Raw genomic sequence first — 21,318 nt, 5'->3', positions numbered from 1 at the left:
TCTCCCTACCAACCCTCCTCCACTCCTCCCCTTTAGTGACCGCTAGTCCCTTCTTTGAGTTACAGAGAATTTTTATATTTACACAGCATGACTACAGAGTAAATATTAAATAAAAGTTTAATTTAAATGTAGAGCAAGTAGTACAACAATTGAGAAAGCAAGACTTGTTTTCTTTTACAATTCCCAAAAGTTTATATTTAGATTTGAAATATACTTTGGTTAATATATATAATTTCATTTATCTAGCTTCACTAGGGAATTGTATATATGCTCTAGTTCACCTACTATCTAGCTTCACTAGGGAATTGTATGTATGCTCTAGTTCACCTACTATTCTTCTGTAATTTCATAATATTCATAACATTAAAGAAAGTCACACATTATGCTTCCAAAAAATTTATTTTGAGGACTCAGAAGGTACTTTCAATTTTACAGAGAACTAGGATGGCCATGAACATTAACAATTATGTTACTAAGTAAAAAGGGTTGTGTGTGTGTGTGTGCACACGCACATGTGTGCACTCTAGCACACCTGTGTCTATTTTATATTTCCAAGAACCAGTATCCTTGATTACCTAGATACTATTTTATTATTATGGAGGGGTGGCTGCTCACTGACTGTGCCATAACCAACTTTTCTTTTGTATTTTGGGTTCAATTCTTGGAACACTAAATTACTGGTAGGAAAGTGAGGTTAACTACATGCATTGGGGATGGGGTAGAAATTAGTGTACATCAGAATTCACACACAGATTACCATTATGGCAAGGAAATAACCCTAATAGTTTTAGGGAAAAAAGGAGAATTTATAAATTCTAGAGAATCACAGAACTGAAAAGAACCTCAAGATACCTAAATTAAAGCCTAGCTGATTTATAGGGAACATTTTTAAGGAAGGAGTTTTAATAGCATTTTACTAGGTAAGAACCTAAAGAGCTGTATGCTACCAGAAGGGATTTAATATTGAATGAAGGTAACATTTTCTTTTTTTTTTTTCATTTCACAAGACAGTGATGGGGAAGATTAAGGGGACAAGAAAGGAGATACCCTATGAGAAAAGGAGCCCTTGAAACCAGGGTGCAAAAGAAGCTGCCAACCTGGCCTGGTCATAGAAGCAGTCTGCACCACCATTAGCCAGTCAGTCCTGTGTACCCCACCAGAGGCAGGAATGCTCTGGTACTGCAACTGTGTACGGAGCCAAGACTTAGGCAAAACAGACTATAATCCTCTTATGAATGGCATGGAAGAATGATGGAAGAGACTTAGAAAATGGTCCCTGGAACTCCCAACATCAAGAAGCCTGGTACCCCTACAGATCCCAAGTAATAATCCCTGCAGAGAAGTGTTCCTATATGGTCCTGGACACAGGCCACACTCACTCACATACGGAGAATGAATGACGGGGCTGTTAGAGCCCAAGCATTTCCTTTAAAGGGTGCCCTAGCTGCCACAGGCATGTGGTGTTATCTAAACACTGAGCTCAAAAACAATGAGAGGCTTTCAATTCAAGATCAGCATGGAGTGTGCAAATAAACGAGCATCTGTAGGACTGAAAAGAAGCTGGGGGTGGAAACAAGACTCAACAAAAAGAAACTTGGCCAGCACCCCCCCAGCCATAGCAGCAGGGGTTTGCATCAGTTCAGGCATCCCTGACAGGAAAGCTGGGGCCTCTGGCAAACGCGTTTCCATATGTTAAAAGGAACTTCCTCTCTGATTCTAGCCAGTCCTTGTGAGAGTCCACCCAGGACAGGCATGGGGCCCAACCCACCCATACCCAAGCTCCTTGACCTACGTTTGCAATCTGGCCATTTTACACGAGTCTGTTTATGGGCTCCAGAGAATCCCTAACTTTTCTCTTGCCTGTACTTCTGGGCAGGGAACTCTCCTCTCTCTCATACAAAGAGGGTATACATGTAGGAATCTTGCTCCCAGAGTGTTCAGGGGATGCTATTTAAAGAGCAGCAGATGCTAAAACTGAATACTTCATGTTCAGGTACAAAATTAAATTCCTTCCAAATTTGTTCACCATGTAAGAACTTGTTCGTTATGCTTCAGAAGATTGGAGCCTGTTGAGAATTAGGTTTGGGGTGGATTAATGATTGTGCATTGAGTCCCCTATACAGAATTTTATTGTTGTTAACAACCATTTGATCAATAAATATGAGAGATGCCCTCTCAAAAAAAAAAATTAAATTCCTTCCAGAGGAATGCAATGATACCTGAAATCCAGAAAGTGAACTATATTAACTGTAATTTCTCAGTAGGGATTCTGTATCTGGCTTCTTCTGATGAGAGCAGTAAGGATAACCTAGTTCATCAGAAAGAAAAGGCTTAGAAGCAGTTTGCCTTCACAGTCAAGATACAAAGATAATGTCAAAGACTGTATAGCTTAAGGTTCAAGTGTAAAATGTATGACAAATTACCTGGGACTTTCGAAAAATACAGATTCTCAGAAACCACCCCCACATCCACCACCAGATATTCTAATTCAATCTGAGAAGTAGGTCCAGGAATCTGAACCTAATGATTCTGATGCATGTGACTTTCAAACCACATTTTGAGAAACATGGTTCCATTTTGGAATTTTGGGGGAGAGGAAGTAGAAGGAGTAGGAGGTGGGGAAAACAAGGTGGAAAGAAAGCAGATTACCAGAGGCTGGATGAAAAGTCAACCACACAATAGGGCACTTTTACAACCCTATGCCTATTAGCGAAAGGGCTCCAATTCCTTTCAAGATCAGAGTTCCACTCCATGCACACTGTCTGAAAAGTCTTTTTTCCTGTTCTCAACACATTACCTGAAGAAGTTTCTCTTTTCCTCTTGGAGAACTAACTGCACCTGTTTATAACAAGAATACTTCAATCTCGAGTTGCTTTCTGGGCTCTTACCGTGATAACAGAGATGCCACTATCTACCTTCCTCCAGGGAAATGCCCTCTATTACCCATCTAGATGAGATGAGTAGTATCCTGAAAGTTCTAGCACATTACAATGAATTCAAATTAAAATATCCCCGTAAGAAACATAAAAGCAATACCTATCCCCAACCTATCTTCAACCAAGGATTTGTCACAAAATGCAAAAGAACAGGGGAAGGAGGTGATCCAAGGGTTAGCATGCAAAAGACTCAGGACAAAAAGCATGCGGACCTCAGAATATCAGGAAAAGATCCCTCACTAGTCTGGTCTCCTGGTTTGTGTGTTTTTGTGGGTTTTTTTTTGCTTTCCACCTCTGACAAATACTTGGACTTCTTTATTGCTCTAGTGGGGTAAAAAGAACATTTCTAAAAGTGCTGGCAAAGGCTAAGGCTTTGGAACAGAAACTGGTGAGGCCATTCCCAGAGCAAGTGACTCTAGTATCATGTCTAACCCAAGATAGGGCATCAATTAAGGTTCTAAGAGCAGACTCCATGAACCTAGATTTACATAAATCCATGGCTAAGTAATTCATCTGATGATACTAACAAGATTTTCCAAAGCCCACTGTCATGAATTTCCCATAGTTTCTTTGTAAGAGCTTCATAAGACCTGTGAAATGCACTGCTGACCACAGACATCAGAGCTGGTATCACACAATCAGAAAGGCAAAACAGAGGTCCTATAGGTAGGGGATAACATCTCCTGTCCAATTTTTGCTTTAGGATAGGATGACCTATAAGGAATATGGAACGTTTTGTACTTCCTATATCACAACCCATAAAGTATGACAAATTCTAAAGGACACTAGAATTAGGTAAAAAATGAACAAGTTCAGGGAACACAGCCCACACCAGTCCCATTCAAGGGTGTTCTGAATAATCACTTCCTTTATGTAAATTAAGGGGAATGACCTGGGCTTTCTTTTTTGTTTTTTATAATATAATCTTCAGTTCTAAGATTGAGATTTCTCTAGAGGAAAGCAGAACCATCGGACAACCAGCCTGAGAAGGACACGTTGTCATTGGGCTGAACAAACTCATTTTCTGCAGAACATGATTCACTGCCAAGCTTCTCTGGCTTGAAATATAGATAGAGTAAAACTTCCTTCCCTTTTTGAACATCCAGTAATGTAAGTCTGACTTAAGCCGGCAGAAGGACCTCACTAAATTTGTGGTAAGATCTGTAGATAATCAAATGGTGCGTCCAGTCCTTCCATGAAGCAAACATGGACAGCAGGTACTGCAGGGCTTCTAATCATTATCTTCCAGAAAGGGATGGGCCCAGAACTGAAATGATCTAGAGTCTAAGTTTTTGCCTTTGGCTCAGAAATCCTAAAAGCCACACAGAGCCAAGCAAGATCTCAATATAAATTAAGAGGCAGTGCTGTAACAGACTTGTTCTAGGACACTCATGAATTTTCCACAGAATTAGGTAGTTAACATTTAGTCACCTCAACTCATCAGGTGGTCTGATTTACTCAAACTCTCCTTCACCCCAAGCCGAGGAAAATAGAGAGGGGTTTCAAGCAACCATTCAATCTTCATCTTAAAATTACTCCTGGTATAAAACTTGGCAGGAGGAAGAAAAAAAACAGGGGGAAGGAAGGAGGTTGGGATGGCAGTTGCCACAGCAACAGTGCCAATGGAGGGGATGGGAATAGGTGCAGGTAAACAGGCATTCCCTGATGGCAGGAGAACAAACTGGGGTGGGTGCACTGGCCTTTTGGGGTACAAGGCCACAAAGCTGGAGGAATGTGATAGAAAAGGCAAATTCTGGAAAAAATCCAAAGCAAAAGAGGGTCTGAAAACAAAAATTACAGTTTGGTACATTCTATTGAGAACTCTTATGAACCAGTTTAAAACAAGGGAAGAGCAGAAAGTAAAGGAAAAGAGAAGGAAGGCCAAACTGCTGACTGATGGGACACAATTACAGGAAGACAGTCTATTTCCTACAGGAGCCACTGAGAATGTGCCCCAAAACCAAGGCACCTCCACTTGACAGTAATATAAAAGTTTTAGAATAATGACTTTCAAACTTTTTTATAGTAACCCTTCACAGTAAGTATATTTTATACTGCATCCCAGTACACCCACATTTATCTAGCATCAATTCATTAAACAATACTTACCACCTATATGTAGTGTGCTGATTTTCTAGTCTAAATTTATAAATACTTATGACCATCAAGTTGATTTCATAACCCACTGTATTAGTGAAAGAACTTTCTATCTAGTCTTCTTGTTTCCACTCTTGGCCCATGTAGCAGTTTATCCTGAACAAAACAGCTAGAGGTATGCTGAACCATTAGTCAAATCACATAATTCCTTTGCTGAAAATCCTGCCATATGTCCCCATAACTGAGTAAAAACCAAAGTTCTTACAATGCCAACAAGGCCCTAAGCAACCACATTACTACTCTTGTTCCTTAGGTCTTTCAATCCACCTCCCAGCACTCTTCTTACCTTACTCTACTTTAACAACATGGTGCCTCCTTACTCTTCCTAGAACACATCAGGCATACTTCTGCTTCAGGACTTTTGCACTTGCAAATCCTGCAGCCTGAAATGTTCCACCCCATCTATGAGTGTGGTTCATTCACCTATCTCTGATTCAAATATCCTCCTCAATTAGGCCTTTCCTGATATCTTGTGTAAAAATGCAACTTCCCCAATACTCCTTGTCTCCCTCACCTGCTTTATTTTTCTCTACTACATGAATCACTACCATAAATACCATAAATTTTTATTTACTTTGTTTCTTATTTGTTCTTTCCCACTACACTATTTATACATTTTCCCTGTATATCCAAAGTCTTAAGCAGAGCCAGAGACATAATAGGCACTAAGTAAGTAGCTGTTGAATGAATGATCTAATGAATCATGAGCAGTAATTTGAAAAATCTTCATTTAGAACAACAAAAAATACACAGGCTCCACTAAAGTTCACACAGCTCCTGACATTTATCTGCCCGTGAAACCTAATCTTGGGTGACACCAGCAGAGCAACATAATATCAGAGAAACAGCAGGTTTAGAGATCATGAGTCAAAACCTTCTTTTATTGGCAAAGGACTATGGCGTAGGAAGTAAAATTTGCAAATGACCACCCAGGTCTCCCCCTTTTCAAGTGACACCACCACATCCTTCAAGTGAGTTGAATTCACCTACCTACCTACCTGCTCATAAGGAGCCAACAAAAAGGAAGAGTTTAACAAGTAAACAGGTATCTTAATTATATCTTATACTTTAAAGCAAGTTCCTGATATTTATAGAATAAAAGTTCAAAAGAAAAATTAGTAATTAAATTTTAGGAAGTCAAAAGCAAGTTTAAAAAAAACGAAAACATCTATCAGGTTTCAGGGAGTGACTGAAGAATTCTGTAAGTTTTGAATACATGCCTTATGTAATTATATTTAAAAATAAATAATGATAAACATTTGGACTGATGGATGTACTGAGACCAACAAGATAGGATTTAAGTAATTATTTATTTTTTATACCTTTCATTTTATTTTCCAAGTTTTTCTGCAAAGAAAACAAACCTCTCCTGATATCAGAAGAAAATACATTATTTTAAAATATCATCTCATATTCCCTCTTTACCTAGAGGACCAAAGAAGATAGCCTGGAGAAAAGTATGAGAGTAGGAAATTTTATTAAAGAGTTCCTTAATGGAAAGTTCAAATAATATGCTGCCCCACAGGATCCTGGTACAGATGCTAAATTTGAAATTAAAGCACTACTTTAAATTCCTATAATGATAGTCAAACAAAAACTTTTGAAGAACTCTGAAAATTTCAGTGCCCCTTATATCCTTCTCAGTAAGGGCTAGTAACATCCCTCCTTTGATTAGTTTCAAAGAACTTAGCAGGCATTGGACACAGTCATCAGGTTAGGTATGAAACTATACCCAGTTTGACTTCTTTAGGCAGAACCACCATCCATCCCACCTAGAAAGCACCCATAAATAAATGTCTAAGTTGTTTTTGGGATAAAAAACAGATTCAAAACACAAGGTATTTTACGTGGAATACAGAAACATTAGCAATGTTCCTAGAAGGTCTTCCACACATGCATGGGTAAATGTATGAGTAACTTAAGCCAAGATTATTGAGAATGTACTAAGAAGTCCCTACCTACAATATGTGACTCACAACAGATAAAATATTAATGGCCAAATCTGTGATCACAAAATTTAAAAAACTATGAAGAAATCACAGAGTCATATCATAATAAACACCCTTGACGAAGCAACAAACACCAGAACATCTGTGGGCACAGCATGCCACCTGGGCCTTATGATGAACAGAAAGCAGACAGTGCCAATGACATTATTCTCATTTCACACGGGACAAGATCGAAGTCCTGAGCAGTTATATGACTTGTCCTGACCACACAATAGATAAACAGCAGCAATAAGACCAGCAGGCTTTTTTCTGCTTCTATGTTCAACAAGATTTTACAGAACACCATTATGTGGACGGGAGATGGACTATTCCACCCAGAAAGAGAATAGTATCAGATTACAATGCATCAGGGACAGAAGGATTCATTTAACTCATTCATTTCACACCCTTCCCTGTAGTTCAGCAACTTATTTATTCATGCATACATTTATTGAGTAACTTCTAACTATTCTAGGCACATGGATTCAAAGATGAAATAAGATGAAGATGCTCTCAAGCACTAATAGAGTTGGAAAGAAATGCACAAGAAGGTTCTTTGCATCATTATCCAGCTTCACCCAATGTTACCATATTGCATAACTATAGTACATAACTATAGTTAAGTATATGATATTTTAAAACCAGGAAATTCATATTGGTACAATCTTCAGAGCTTACTCAAATTTTGTCAGTAATACATGCACTCATCTGTGTGCGTGTGTCTATGCAACTGCATCATATATATAGCTTCACATAACCACCATCACAAAAGATACTTATCTGTACCATCCCCACAAGACTCTGTCATGCTACCCTTTTATAGCCACATCCACCCCCTCTATGTCCACCTCTAACACCTGGAAACTAGTAATCTGTTCTCCATCTCTATAATTATATTACTTCATGAATGTTATGTAAATGGAGTCATGTAGTATATATGCTCTTGAGATAGACTTTTTCACACAGTAATTTCCTTAAGGTTCATCCAAATTGTTGCATGTATCAATAGGTCACTGTTTTTTATTGCTGAATAGTTCACTGTTTTTTATAAAGGAACTACCAAACTGTTCTCCACAGTGGCTGTACTATTACACATTGCCACAGCAATATATGAGCGATCCAGTTTCTCCACATCTTCACCAGCATTACTTATATTTTAGAAGCTAAACTAAGAGGTTGGTCAAAACACGCTAAAAGAAAAAGTTGAGACAAAACTAGGTGTTTGGCCTTCTTAGGGATGCACACAGCGCCGTGTAGGAAATATTTTTGTAACAACAACAAATGGAAGCTGACTCTGTTCAAGCCCCAAGATCTAAAACCGATGCATGGGAAAAACTGGGGACAGAGGGAACATGCTGAGTGACAGTGTAAAAACACAGTCAGCATAATCTAAAATGTGAGTAATTCTTTAAGAGAAATAACACAGTTTTTTTAACAAACAAATTGCAAGGGAAAAAGTGAGAGGGAGAATTAAGCCTAAAGATTAAAAGTCATATGGGTCAATTGCTTTGTATGGGCTAAATATTTAAATCATGATTCATAATAACCAATTGTAACATTCATGAGACAAAGAAATTTAAACACTAATCCACTATGCAATGGTATTAAGGAATTATTGTTAATTTTTTGGGTGTGATAATATTGTGGCTATATTTTTTAAAAGAAGTATCTTTTCATGGAAAGTAATTTGGCAATTCCTCAAAAGTTTAACATAGGATTACCACATGACCCAGCAATTCCACTCCTATACACTCAAAAGCACTGAAAACAAGTACTCAAATACTTACTCATGAATGTTAACAGTAGCACTGTTCATAATAGCCAAAAGGCAGAAACAACTCAAATGCTCATCAATGGGTGAATGGATAAATAAAATGTGGTATATCTATACAATATATTATTCAGCCATAAAAAGGAATGAAGTACTGATACATGCTACAATGTGGATGAATCTTGAAAATATTATGCTGAGTAAAAGAAGCCAGATAAAAGGTCACATGTTGTATGAGATACCCAGAACGGATAAATCCATAGAGACAGAAAGCAGATCAGTAGAAGCCAAAGGTGTAAAGATGGAATAAGTATTCTGGAAAGTAACTGCTTAATGGGTATGGGTTTTCTTTTGAGATGATGAAAATGCTTTGGAACTAGACAGAGGTAGTGGTTGTACAACATTGGGAATGTACTAAATGCCACTGAATTTTTCAATTTAAAATGGTTAATTTTATGTTATGTGGATTTAACCTTAATTTTAAAAAAGAATTATCATTCAAACATGCATATTAAAATATTTACAGAGGAAATGATATACTGTTATATGGAACTTGATTTAAAAAAATTGAGAAGGGAGGCCACAGATGTGGAATAAAGTAATACTGTCCATGGGTTAACTATTAAGGCTGGGTGACTGGTGTAGTAGGGTGCATTTTACTACTCAACTTTTTAAAATATATGAAACTTTTTTAACCATAGAAAGTTTTTTAAACAGAGAAAGTCAAGATTTGATTTTAAAATAAGAAGGTCCACTTGATTTATAGACTTGGTATCACCTCTGCCTAAATAACAAGACTTGGGGAGTATTAAAGGAAAGGTATGAACTGGTAAATGCTTCCACAACTCCCATCCATTCACCAGACATTCTTCAGATGCTCTGGTCTGAATCTAAGTCTCTTGGTTAAAAAAGGCACACTTACGTGTGGTAAGAAGGAATGAACACTGGGAAGCTCTGGCTAAAGTCAAAAGACCCTGGGTCCAAAATTCAACATAGACCTCTGAACAACCACAACTTCAATCCTGTAGGATAAGCAAAGTTGCTAAATTATCTGGAGTATCTGTTAAAGAATGGCAGATGCAAAGAATGGCAGATGCACAGGTCCTGCCCTAATTAACAATTTTATATCTGGGTCTGTGCTCCAGAAGGAGTATGATTCTGATGCCTTCTAAAGTTTGAGAATTGCTGAGTTAGGATTCTAGGGCCTTGGTATCTTCCGGCAGACAAGGCTGATTCTAAGGCTCCACCTTGTGGCCTAAAACCTAGAAAGCCATTGCTCCAGAATTCCTGGCTCTTCAATATGACTCCAACTGACAGGCAGTCAAAGATCACTAAGAATTCTTACAACTTATAAGAATTTATTCCTTAGAGACATTTTGATCAAAGCCATTACACTCAGGAGGGAATTAATGGGTCCAAAAAAACACAGAAAGCTACCTTTGAAAACACAGACTATTTTGGATGAATATCACACTACATTCGCTGAATATTATTTTGCTGAGTATCTGTAATATTCTAAGTACTGTGCTAGGCACTAGATATGAAAAATAAATAAAACAGGGAGGAGCCAAGATGACGGCATGAGTAGTTCAGTGGAAATCTCCTCCCAAAAACATATATATTTTTGAAAATACAACAACTATTCCGAAAAGAGAGACAAATGGATATAGTACAATAGCCAGGCTACATCTACATCTGCGAGAACTCAGAATCACCCAAAGGGGGTAAGATACAAGCTGCAGCCTGGTGGGACCCAACCACACCCCCCACCCCAGCTCCTGGGCAGGAAGAAAGGAGTCAGAGCGTGGAGGGAGTGAAAACCCAGGACTACTAAACAACCAGCTCCAGTAATCCGCACCGGAGCACAGACACACAGTGCACGGTGTACGGATAGTAGAGAAACGGAAAAGCAAAACTTGCGAGCGGGTCCCTGCAACCGGCTCCCTGGGGACAAAAGAAAAGCGAGTGCTTTTAAGTCGTAAAGGGACAGGGACCTCACAGATGGAAGAAATTGTCCCGGTACACTCAGCCCAGAAGCTGCGAATCCTGGGGAACTCTAGGTGACCTAGCCCCCTGGGCAGTAGTGCAGTTCTGAAGCCCCTCACGAAGATAGGCAGCTTGCCAGTCGTTCCCGTGGCTGGCGCGGACCCCAACATACCAGCCCAGCAGTGGGAGAGTGGCAGTGCAGGCCCACGGCGGGGACTGGCTGTGTGTGCTGGCAGCAGTGGCGCAAGAAGGGCCCAGGAGAGGCCTGTGTGAGCCAGCAGCGGCAGAGGCCGACCGGCCAGGGAGCAGAATGTGCAAGCCTGCTGCGGCAGCCAAGCAGCCTGCTCGCACCATCAGCGGCATCAGAGGGGCCTGGGAGTGGCTTGGGAGAGCCCACAGCAGCTGAGTGGCCTGGGAGTAGTCCATGCTAGCCCGCGGCAGCGGTGGCCGAACAGCCCGGGAACAGCCCACACAAGACCGTGGCAGCAGCGGCTGAGCGGCCTGGGAGTAGTCCATGCTAGCCCGCGGCAGCGGTGGCCGAACAGCTCGGGAACAGCCCACACAAGACCGTGGCAGCAGCGGCTGAGCGGCCTGGGAACTGCCACACCCCCAGCAGTCACCCAGAATCTCCTCACACCGCAAAGCTGCCTGGGCCAGAACCAAAGGCCGCCGCCAGCGCACAGCTGCCACGGCTCTCACCAGAGAGCACACTCGGCATGCCTGCCACTCCCCGCAGGGCTCTGCACTACCCTGATGGAGACCGTGCCCACAGCAGCTTAGGGGATTAACCCGGAGGCTGCTCCACGAGTGCAAGTAACTGAGACAGGCAGTGGAGAAGGGCAAGGTGGCCAGCAAGCAGGAAAGGACTTTGTTCTCCCAGCTGACACACGTGCTACCTACCTACAGCTACCTTTATCGCCATGAAAAGGCAGAAGAATTTAGTCCACTCTAGGATTACCCATACAACCCCCAAGAGAGGGTCTGGGGAGATAGACTTCACAAATCTACCTGAAAAATTATTCAAAATAAAGGTCATAACCATGCTGATGGATCTGCAGAAAAATACGCAAGAGTTAAAGGATAAAGTTAGGAGGGAGAATACAGAAATAAAACAATCTCTGGAAGGACTTAAGAGCAGACTGGATGAGATGCAAGAGGCCATTAATAGAATAGAAATCAGAGAACAGGAATACAGAGAAGCTGAGGCAGAGAGAGATAAAAGGATCTCCAGGAATGAAAGAATAGTAAGAGAACTATGTGACCAATCCAAACAGAACAATATTTGCATTATAGGGTTACCAGAAGAAGAAGAAAGAGAAAAGGGATAAAAAGTGTTTTTGAAGAAATAATTGCTAAAAACTTCCCCAAACTGGGGGAGGAAATAGTCGCTCAGACCATGGAAACCACAGAACTCCCAACACAAAGGACCCAAGGAGGACACCACCAAGACATATAATAATTAAAATGGCAAAGATCAAAGACAAGGACAGAGACTTAAAGGCAGCAAGAGAGAGATAAAAGGTCACCTACAAAGGAGAACCCATTAGGCTATCATCAGACTTCTCAAAAGAAACCTTACAGGTCAGAAGAGAATGGCATGATATACTTAATGCAATGAAACAGAAGGGCCTTGAACCAAGAATACTGTATCCAGCATGATTATCATTTAAATATGAAGGAGGGATTAAACAATTCCCAGACAAGCAAAAGTTGAGGGAATTTGCCTCTCACAAACCACCTCTACAGGGTATTTTAGAGGTACTGTTCTAGATGGAGGCACTCCTAAGGCTAAACAGATGTCACCAGAGAAAATGACAGCAAAGAAAGCAGACCAACCAAATACAAACTAAAGGCAAAAAATAAAATCAAGTACTCACAAAAGCAGTCAATGGAAACACAAAAGAACCTGGAATAAAACACCTAACATATAAAAAATGGAGGAGGAGGAATAAGAAGAGAGAGAAAGAATCATCAGACTGTGCTTATAACACCTTAATAAGCAAGTTAAGTTTGATGGTAAGATAGTAAAGAAGCCAACCTTGAACCTTTGGTAACCACAAATCTAAAGCCTTCAATGGGAATCAGTACATATCTATTGATAATCACCCTAAATGGAAATGGACTGAATGTACCAATCAAGACACATAGTAACAGAATGGATAAAAAAGCAAGACCCATCTATATGCTGCTTACAAGAGACTCATCTCAAACACAAAGACATACACAGACTAAAAGTCAAGGGATGGGAAAAGATACTTCATGCAAACAATAGGGAGAAAAAAGCAGGTGTAGCAGTACTGGTATCAGAAAAAAATACACGTCAAAACAAAGCAAGTAACAAGAGATAAAGAAGGACTTTACATAATGATAAAGGGGTCAGTCCAACAAGAGGATATAACCATTATAGACATATATATGCACCCAATGCAGGAGCACCAACATATGTGAAACAAATACTAACAAAATTAAAGGAGGAAATAGAATGCAATGCATTCATTCTAGGAGACTTCAACACACCACCCATTCCAAAAGACAGATCCACCAGACAGAAAATAAGAAAGGACACAGAGGCACTGAACAACACACTAGAACAGATGGCCCTAATAGACACCTACAGAACTCTACACCCACAAGCAGCAGGATACATATTCTTCTCAAGTGCACATGGAACATTCTCCAGAATAGACCACATACTAGGCCACAAAAAGAGCCTCAGTAAATTTAAAAAAACTGAAATTCTACCAACCAACTTCTCAGACCACAAAGGCATAAAACTAGAAATAAATTGTACAAAGAAAGCAAAAAGGTTCACAAACCCAAGGAGGCTTAACAACATGCCTCTAAATAATCAATGGATCAATGACCAAATTAAAAAAGAGATCAAGCAATATATGGAGAAAAATGACACTGACAGCATAAAGCCCCAACTTCTGTGGGATGCAGTGAAGGCAGTTCTAAGAGGAAAGTATATAGCATTCCAGGCCTATCTAAAGAAGGAAGAACATTCCCAAATGAATAGTCTAAAGTCACAATTATTGAAAATGGAAAAAGAAGAACAAACGAGGCCCAAAGTCAGTAGAAGGAGGGACATAATAAAGATCAGAGAAGAAATAAATAATATTGAGAATAAAGTAATAGGAAAAAATTTATGAAACCAAGAGCTGGTTCTTTGAAAAAATAAACAAAATAGATAAGCCCCTAGCCAGACTTATTAAGAGAAAAAGAGAATTTATACACATCAACAGAATCAGTAATGAGAAAGGAACAATCACGACATACCCCACAGAAATACAAAAAATTATTAGAGAATACTATGAAAATCTATATGCTAACAAGCTGCAAAACCTAGAAGAAAGGGACAACTTCCTAGAAAAATACAACCTTCCAAGACTGACCAAGGAAGACACAGGAAATCTAAACAGACCAATTATCAGCAAAGAAATTGAACTGGTAATCAAAAAACAACCCAAGAACAAAACCCCTGGTCCAAATGGATTCACCACTGAATTTTATCAGACATTTAGAGAAGACATAATACCCATTCTCCTTAAAGTTTTCCAAAAAATAGAAGAGGAGGGAGTACTCCCAAACTCATTTTATGAAGCCAGCATCACCCTAATACCAAAACCAGGCAAAGACCCCATGATAAAAGAAAATTACAGACCAATATCCCTGATGAACATAAATGCAAAAATTCTCAACAAAATATTAGCAAACCAAATTCAAAAATACATCAAGAGGATCATACATCATGATCAAGTGGGATTCATCTCAGGGATGCAAGGATGGTATAACATTCGAAAATCTATCAACATCATCCACCACATCAACAAAAAGAAGGACAAAAACCACATGATCATTCCCATAGATGCTGAAAAAACATTCAACAAAATTCGACATCCACTCATGATAAAAACTCTCAACAAAATAGGTGTACAGGGCAAATACCTCAACATAATAAAGGCCATATATGACAAACCCACAGCCAACATCGGGAACAAGACAGGGATGCCCACTCTCCCCACTGTTATTCAATATAGTACACTGGAGGTCCTCACCATGACAATCAGACAACACAAAGAAATAAAAGGCATCCAGTTTGGTAAGGAGGAAGTCAAACTGTCACTATTTGCAGATGACATGATATTGTAGATAAAAAACCCTAAAGACTCCATTCCAAAACTACTAGAACTAATATGTGAATTCAGGAAAGTTGCAGGATACAAAACTAATACACAGAAATCTGTGGCTTTCCTATACACTAACAATGATGAATTAACAGAAAGAGAAACCAGGAAAACAATTCCATTCACAATTGCATCAAAAAGAATAAAATACCTAGGAATAAACCTAACCAAGGAAGTGAAAGATCTAGACCCTGAAAACTACAAGACACTCTTAAGAGAAATTAAAGAGGATACTAACAAATGGAAACTCATTCCATGCTCTTGGCTAGGATGAATCAATAGTCAAAATGGCCATCCTGCCTAAAGCAATCTACAGATTCAATGCAATACCTATCAAAATACCAACAACATTCTTCAATGAACTGGAACAAATAGTTTTGAAATTCATATAGAACCACAAAAGACCTCGAATATGCAAAGCAATCCTGAGAAGGAAGAATAAAGCACGGGGCATCTTGCTTCCCAACTTCAAGCTCTATTACAAAGCCACAGTAACCAAGACAGTTTGGTACTGGCACAAGAATGGAGCCACAGACCAGTGGAGCAGAATAGAGAGCCCAGATATTAACCCAAACATATACAGTCAATTAATATATGATAAAGGAGCCAAGGACATACAATGGGGAAATGACAGCTTCTTCAACAGCTGGTGTTGGTAAAACTGGACAGCTACATGTAAGAGAATGAAACTGGATCATTGTCTAACCCCATACACAAAAGTAAATTTGAAATGGATCAAAGACCTGAATATAAGTCATGAAACCATAAAACTCCTAGAAAAAAACATAGGCAAAAATCTCATGGACATAAACATGACTGACTTCTTCATGAACACATCTCCATGGGCAAGGGAAACAAAAGCAAAAATGAACAAGTAGGACTATATCAAGCTGAAAACAAATCCTACCGCTTGCAACAACTTGGATGGAGCTAGAGGGTATTCTGCTCAGTGAAATAAGCCAAGCAGAGAAAGACAAACACCAAATAATTTCACTCATATGTGGAGTATAAGAACAAAGAAAAAACAGAAGGAACAAAACAGCAGCAGAAACACAGAACCCAAAAATGGACTAACAGTTACCAAAGGGAAAGGGACTGCGGAGGGTGGGTGGGAAGGGAGGGATGGGGGTGGAAAAAGAAAGGGGGCATTACGAATAGCATGTATAATGTGTGGGGGGGGCATGGGGAGGGCTGTGCAACACAGAGAAGACAAGTAGTGATTCTACAGCATCTTACTCTGCTGATGGACAGTGACTGTAATGGGGTTTGTGGGGCGGACATGGTGATGGGGGGAGTCTAGTAAACATAATGTTCCTCATGTAACTATAGATTAATTATACCTAAACAAACAAACAAACAAACAAATAAAAACAACACATGGCCCTATTCTTAAAATCCAAAAAAAACCACATAACAATTAATAGTACAGATTAGGACAAGTGCCCCCTTTTGAAGAAGCAATTCCTGGGCACTGAGAAAGAAATCAAAGATATAATACTGGTCTAGCTAGAGATAAGACAGTTATATTAAAACATAGCCAATGATGACAAAAGCAGCAACTGAGACATGCAACATGAATGCCACAAACCATAAGTACTTTACAGAGCCTCTGAATAGAGATCCCTTCCTCTGCAAGTGAGAGCTTCATTCAACACATGCACTGTGCCACCAATATCCTAGAACACAGTGAATAAAGAAACAGAGAGAGAAGACATTTTCCCTGATGGGTTACCATTTTGATCTTGGGCCTTAAGGGGTCACTATGATTTGAATAGACATAGAAAAATCAAGAAAAAAAGGAGAAATTATCTTCTATGTGCATTTGTGTTTGGAGGAGGAGTAAAAGGGGAGAAGGGACACTCAGTATCTCACGGAAAGAGTGGTATGGATCTAAAATGAGGTATGAACTTCAAAAACTGCCACAATTAATTTAAACAATATTAATATTTAACCAATATGATAATGTAATAATAAAAACTATTAACAAAAAGAAATTAATAAAGGGATACAGTTTTAGGGAGAAAACAAATTTTTATAACAGGTTTCAGTGTATGGAACACTCGCTGAGTATTCTATATGTATGTTTAGCAAAGATGGGTGGGGGGGAGAAAAGGACTGCCTAACCAGAAGGCATGAACCTGGTAAGAGCTAATCATTCTGACAACTAAACTCCAATGATCCCCAGCGTTTTTCTTCTTTTATATAACTGCATCTGCGCTACTATGTCCAACTGACTCTCCTCTCTCCCTCTTTTTTTTTATTTAGGTATTACTGATACACACTCTTATGAATGTTTCACATGAAAAAACAATGTGGTTACTACATTCACCCATGTTATTGTGTTCCCCCAGACAGCATTCCAGTCACTGCCCAACACTATAGTAAGATACCACAGTCACTATTTGCCTTCTCTGTGCTACACTGTTTTCCCCATGATTCCCCCCATACCATGTGTGCCAATCATAATACCCCTCAATCCCCTTCTTTTGCCTTCCCCCACCCCTCCCCACAGGCAACCGCTAGTCCCTTCTTGGAGTCTGTAAGTCTGTTGCTCTTTTGTTCCTTCAGTTTTGCTTCATTGTTATACTCCACAAATGAGGGAAATCCTTTGTATTTGTCTTTCTCTGCCTGGCTTATTTCACTGAGCATAATATCCTCCAGCACAATCCATGTTGTTGCAAATGGTAGGATTTGTTTCTTTCTTATGGCTGAATAGTATTCCATTGTGTATAAGTACCAACTCTTCTTTATCCATTCATCTACTGGTGGACACTTAGGTTGCTTCCGTATCTTGGCTATTGTAAATAGTGATACAATAAACACAGGGATGCATATGTCTTTTTGAGTCTGGGAAATTATATTCTTTGGGTAAATAACCTAGGAGTGGAATTCCCAGGTCAAATGGTATTTCTATTTTCAGTTTTTTGAGTAACTTTCATACTGCTTCTCACAATGGTTGAACTAGCTTTCATTCCCACCGGCAGTATAGGAAGGTTCCCCTTTCTCCACATTCTCGCCAGCATTTGGTATTCTTAGTCTTTTTGATATTGGCCATCCTAACTGGTATGAGGTGATATTTCATTGTGGGTTTTATTTGCACTTCCCTGATAGTGATGTGGAGCATCTTTTCATGTGTCTGTGGGCCATCTGAATTTCTTCTTTGGAGAATTGTCTGTTCATATCCTCTCCCTATTTTTTAATCAGGTTATTTGCATTTTGGGTGTTGAGGCGTGTGAGTTCTTTATATATTTTGGATGTTAACCCCTTGTCGGATATGTCGTTAACAGATATATATTCCCATACTGTAGGATGCCTTTTTGTTCTGTTGATGGTGTCCTTTGCTGTACAGAAGCTTTTTAGTTTGATGTAGTCCCATTTGTTCATTTCTGCTTTTGTTTCCCTTGCTCAAGATGAGTTCAGGAAGAAGTTGCTCATGTTTATATTCAGGAGATTTTTGCCTATGTTGTCTTCAAAGAGTTTTATGGTTTCATGACTTACATTCAGGTCTTTGATTCATTTTGAGTTTACTTTTGTGTATGGGGTTAAACAATAATCCAGTTTCATTCTCTTGCATGTAGCTGTCCAGTTTTGCCAACACCAGTTGTTGAAGAGGCTGTCATTTCCCCATTGTATGTCCACAGGTCCTTTATTGTATATTAATTGACCATATATGGTTGGGTTGATTGCTGGGATCTCTAGTCTGTTCCATTGGTCTATGGGTGTGTTCTTGTGTCAGTACCAAATTGTCTTGATTACCGTGGCTTTGTAGCAGAGCTTGAAGGTGGGGAGTGTGATCCCCCAGCTTTATTCTTCCACCTCAGGATTGCGTTAGCTCTTCGGGGTCTTTTGTGGTTCCATATGAATTTTACAACTATTTGCTCTAGTTCGTTGAAGAATGCTGTTGGTATTTTGATAGGAATTGCATTGAATCTGAAGATTGCTTTAGGCAGGATGGCCACTTTGACAATATTAATTCTTCCTAACCATGAGCACGGGATGTGTTTCCATTTATTGATATTTTCTTTAATTTCTCTCATAAGTGTCTTGTAGTTTTCAGAGATAGGTCTTTCACTTCCTTGGTTAGTTTTATTCCTAGGTATTTTATTCTTCTTGATGCACTTGTGAATGGAACTGCTTTCCTCATTTCTCTTTCTGTTAGTTCATAATTACTGTACAGGAATGCAAGAGATTTCTGTGTATTTCATATCTTGCAACTTTGCTGAATTCAGATATTAGATCTAGTAGTTTTGGAGTGGATTCTTTAGGGATTTTTATGTACAATATCACGTCATCTGCAAACAGTGACAGTTTAACTTCTTTACCAATCTGAATGCCTTTTATTTCTTTGTGCTGTCTGATTTCCAGGGTGAGGACCTCCAGTACTATGTTGAATAAAAGTGGGGAGAGTGGGCATCGTCTTGTTCCCAATCTTAAAGGAAAAGCTTTCAGCTTCTCGCTGTTAAGTATGAAGATGGCTGTGGGTTTGTCATATATGGCCTTTATTATGTTGAGGTACTTGCTCTCTACCCATTTTGTTAAGAGTTTTTATCATGAATGTATGTTGATTTTGTCAAATGCTTTTTCAGCATCTATAGAAATGATCATGCGGTTTTTGTCTTTCTTTTTGTTGATGTGGTGGATGATGATGATGGATTTTCAAATATTGTACCATCCTTGCATCCCTGGAATAAATCCTACTTAATCATGATGGATGATCTTTGTGATGTATTTTTGAATTCAGTTTACTAATATTTTGTTGAGCATTTTTGCATCTATGTTCAACAGGGATATTCTGTAATTTTCTTTTCTTGTGGTGTCTTTGCCTGGTTTTGGTATTAGGGTGATGCTGGCCTCATAGAATGAGTTTGGAAGTATTCCCTCCTCTTCTAGTCTTTGGAAAACTTTAAGGAGAAACAGTATTACATCTTCACTAAATCTTTGATAAAATTCAGTGGTGAAGCCATCTGCTCCAGGGGTTTTGTTCTTAGGTAGTTTTTTAATTATCAATTCAATTTCATTGCTGGACAACACGGATAGAGATGGAGGACATTATGCTCAGTGAAATAAGACAGGTGGAGAAAGACAAATGCCAAATGATTTCCCTCATTTGTGGAGTATAACAATGAAGCAAAACTGAAGGAACAAAATGGCAGCAGACTCAGAGACTCCAAGCATGAACTAGTGGGTGCATAGATATTTATAATAGTTATATCCTGTTTGACTGACCCCTTTATCATTATGTAATGTCCTTCTTTGTCTCTTGTGACTTTCTTTGTTTTGAAGTCTATTTTGTCTGATACAAGTACTGCAATTCCTGCTTTTTTCTCCCCATCAGTTGCATGAAATATCTTTTTCCATCCCTTCACTTTCAGTCTGTGTATATCTTTGGGTTTGAAGTGAGTCTCTTACATGCAGCATATAGACAGCTCTTGATTTTTTTATCCATTCCATAATTCTATGTCTTTGGGGCATTCAGACCATTTACATTTAGGGTGATTATCATAGGTATGTACTTATTGCCATTACAGGCTTTACATTTGTGGTTACCAAAGGTTCAAGGGTAAGTTTCTTACTATCTAAGAGTCTAACTTAACCCACTTAGTATGCTATTACAAACACAATCTAAAGGTTCTTTTTTGCCTCCTTTCTTTTCTTCCTCCTCCATTCTTTATATATTATCAGATTCTGTACTCTTTGTCTATCCCTTTTTATCATCTCTGATGACAGCTATTTAACCTTAGGAACACTTCCTCCAAAATACACCACAGAGATGGTTTCTGGGAGGTAAACTCTCTCAGCTTTTTCTTATCTGAAAATTGTTTAATCCCTCCCTCAAATTTAAAAGATAATCTTGCCAGATGGAGTATTCTTGTTTTGAGGCTCTTCTGCTTCATTGCATTAAATATATCATGCCACTTCCTTCTGGCTTGTCAGTTTTCTGTTGAGAAGTCTGATGATAGCCTGATGGGTTTTCCTTTGTATGTGATCTTATTTCTCTCTCTTTGGCTGCTTTTAGTACTCTGTCCTTATCCTTGATCTCTGCCATTTTAATTGTTATATGTCTTGGTGGTATCCTCCTTGGGTCCCCTGTGTTGGGAGATCTGTGCACCTCCATGGCCTAAGAGACTATCCTATCTACTTTCCCAGACTGGGAAAGTTTGCACCAAATACTTCCTCCAAGACACTTTCTATCCCTTTTTCTCTCTCTTGTTCTTCTGGTACCCCTATAATACGAATATTGTTCGTTTAGATTGGTTGCACAGTTCTCTTATTATTCTTTCATTCTTAGAGAT

General features: G+C 39.1%; 1 protein-coding gene across 5 annotated transcripts in view; it reads right to left on the bottom strand.

Moving 5' to 3' along the window:
* DCAF5 (DDB1 and CUL4 associated factor 5) overlaps nt 1–21,318 on the bottom strand; it is a 110,005-nt gene that overhangs the window by 45,778 nt on the left and 42,909 nt on the right. The gene's annotated exons all lie outside the window — the stretch shown is intronic.

This window comes from Manis javanica, chromosome 8 (genome assembly GCF_040802235.1).
Source record: "Manis javanica isolate MJ-LG chromosome 8, MJ_LKY, whole genome shotgun sequence".
NCBI classification, from domain to species: domain Eukaryota; kingdom Metazoa; phylum Chordata; class Mammalia; order Pholidota; family Manidae; genus Manis; species Manis javanica.
Note: the sequence above shows the minus strand (reverse complement) of the source record. Positions and strands in the feature narration are given on the sequence as shown.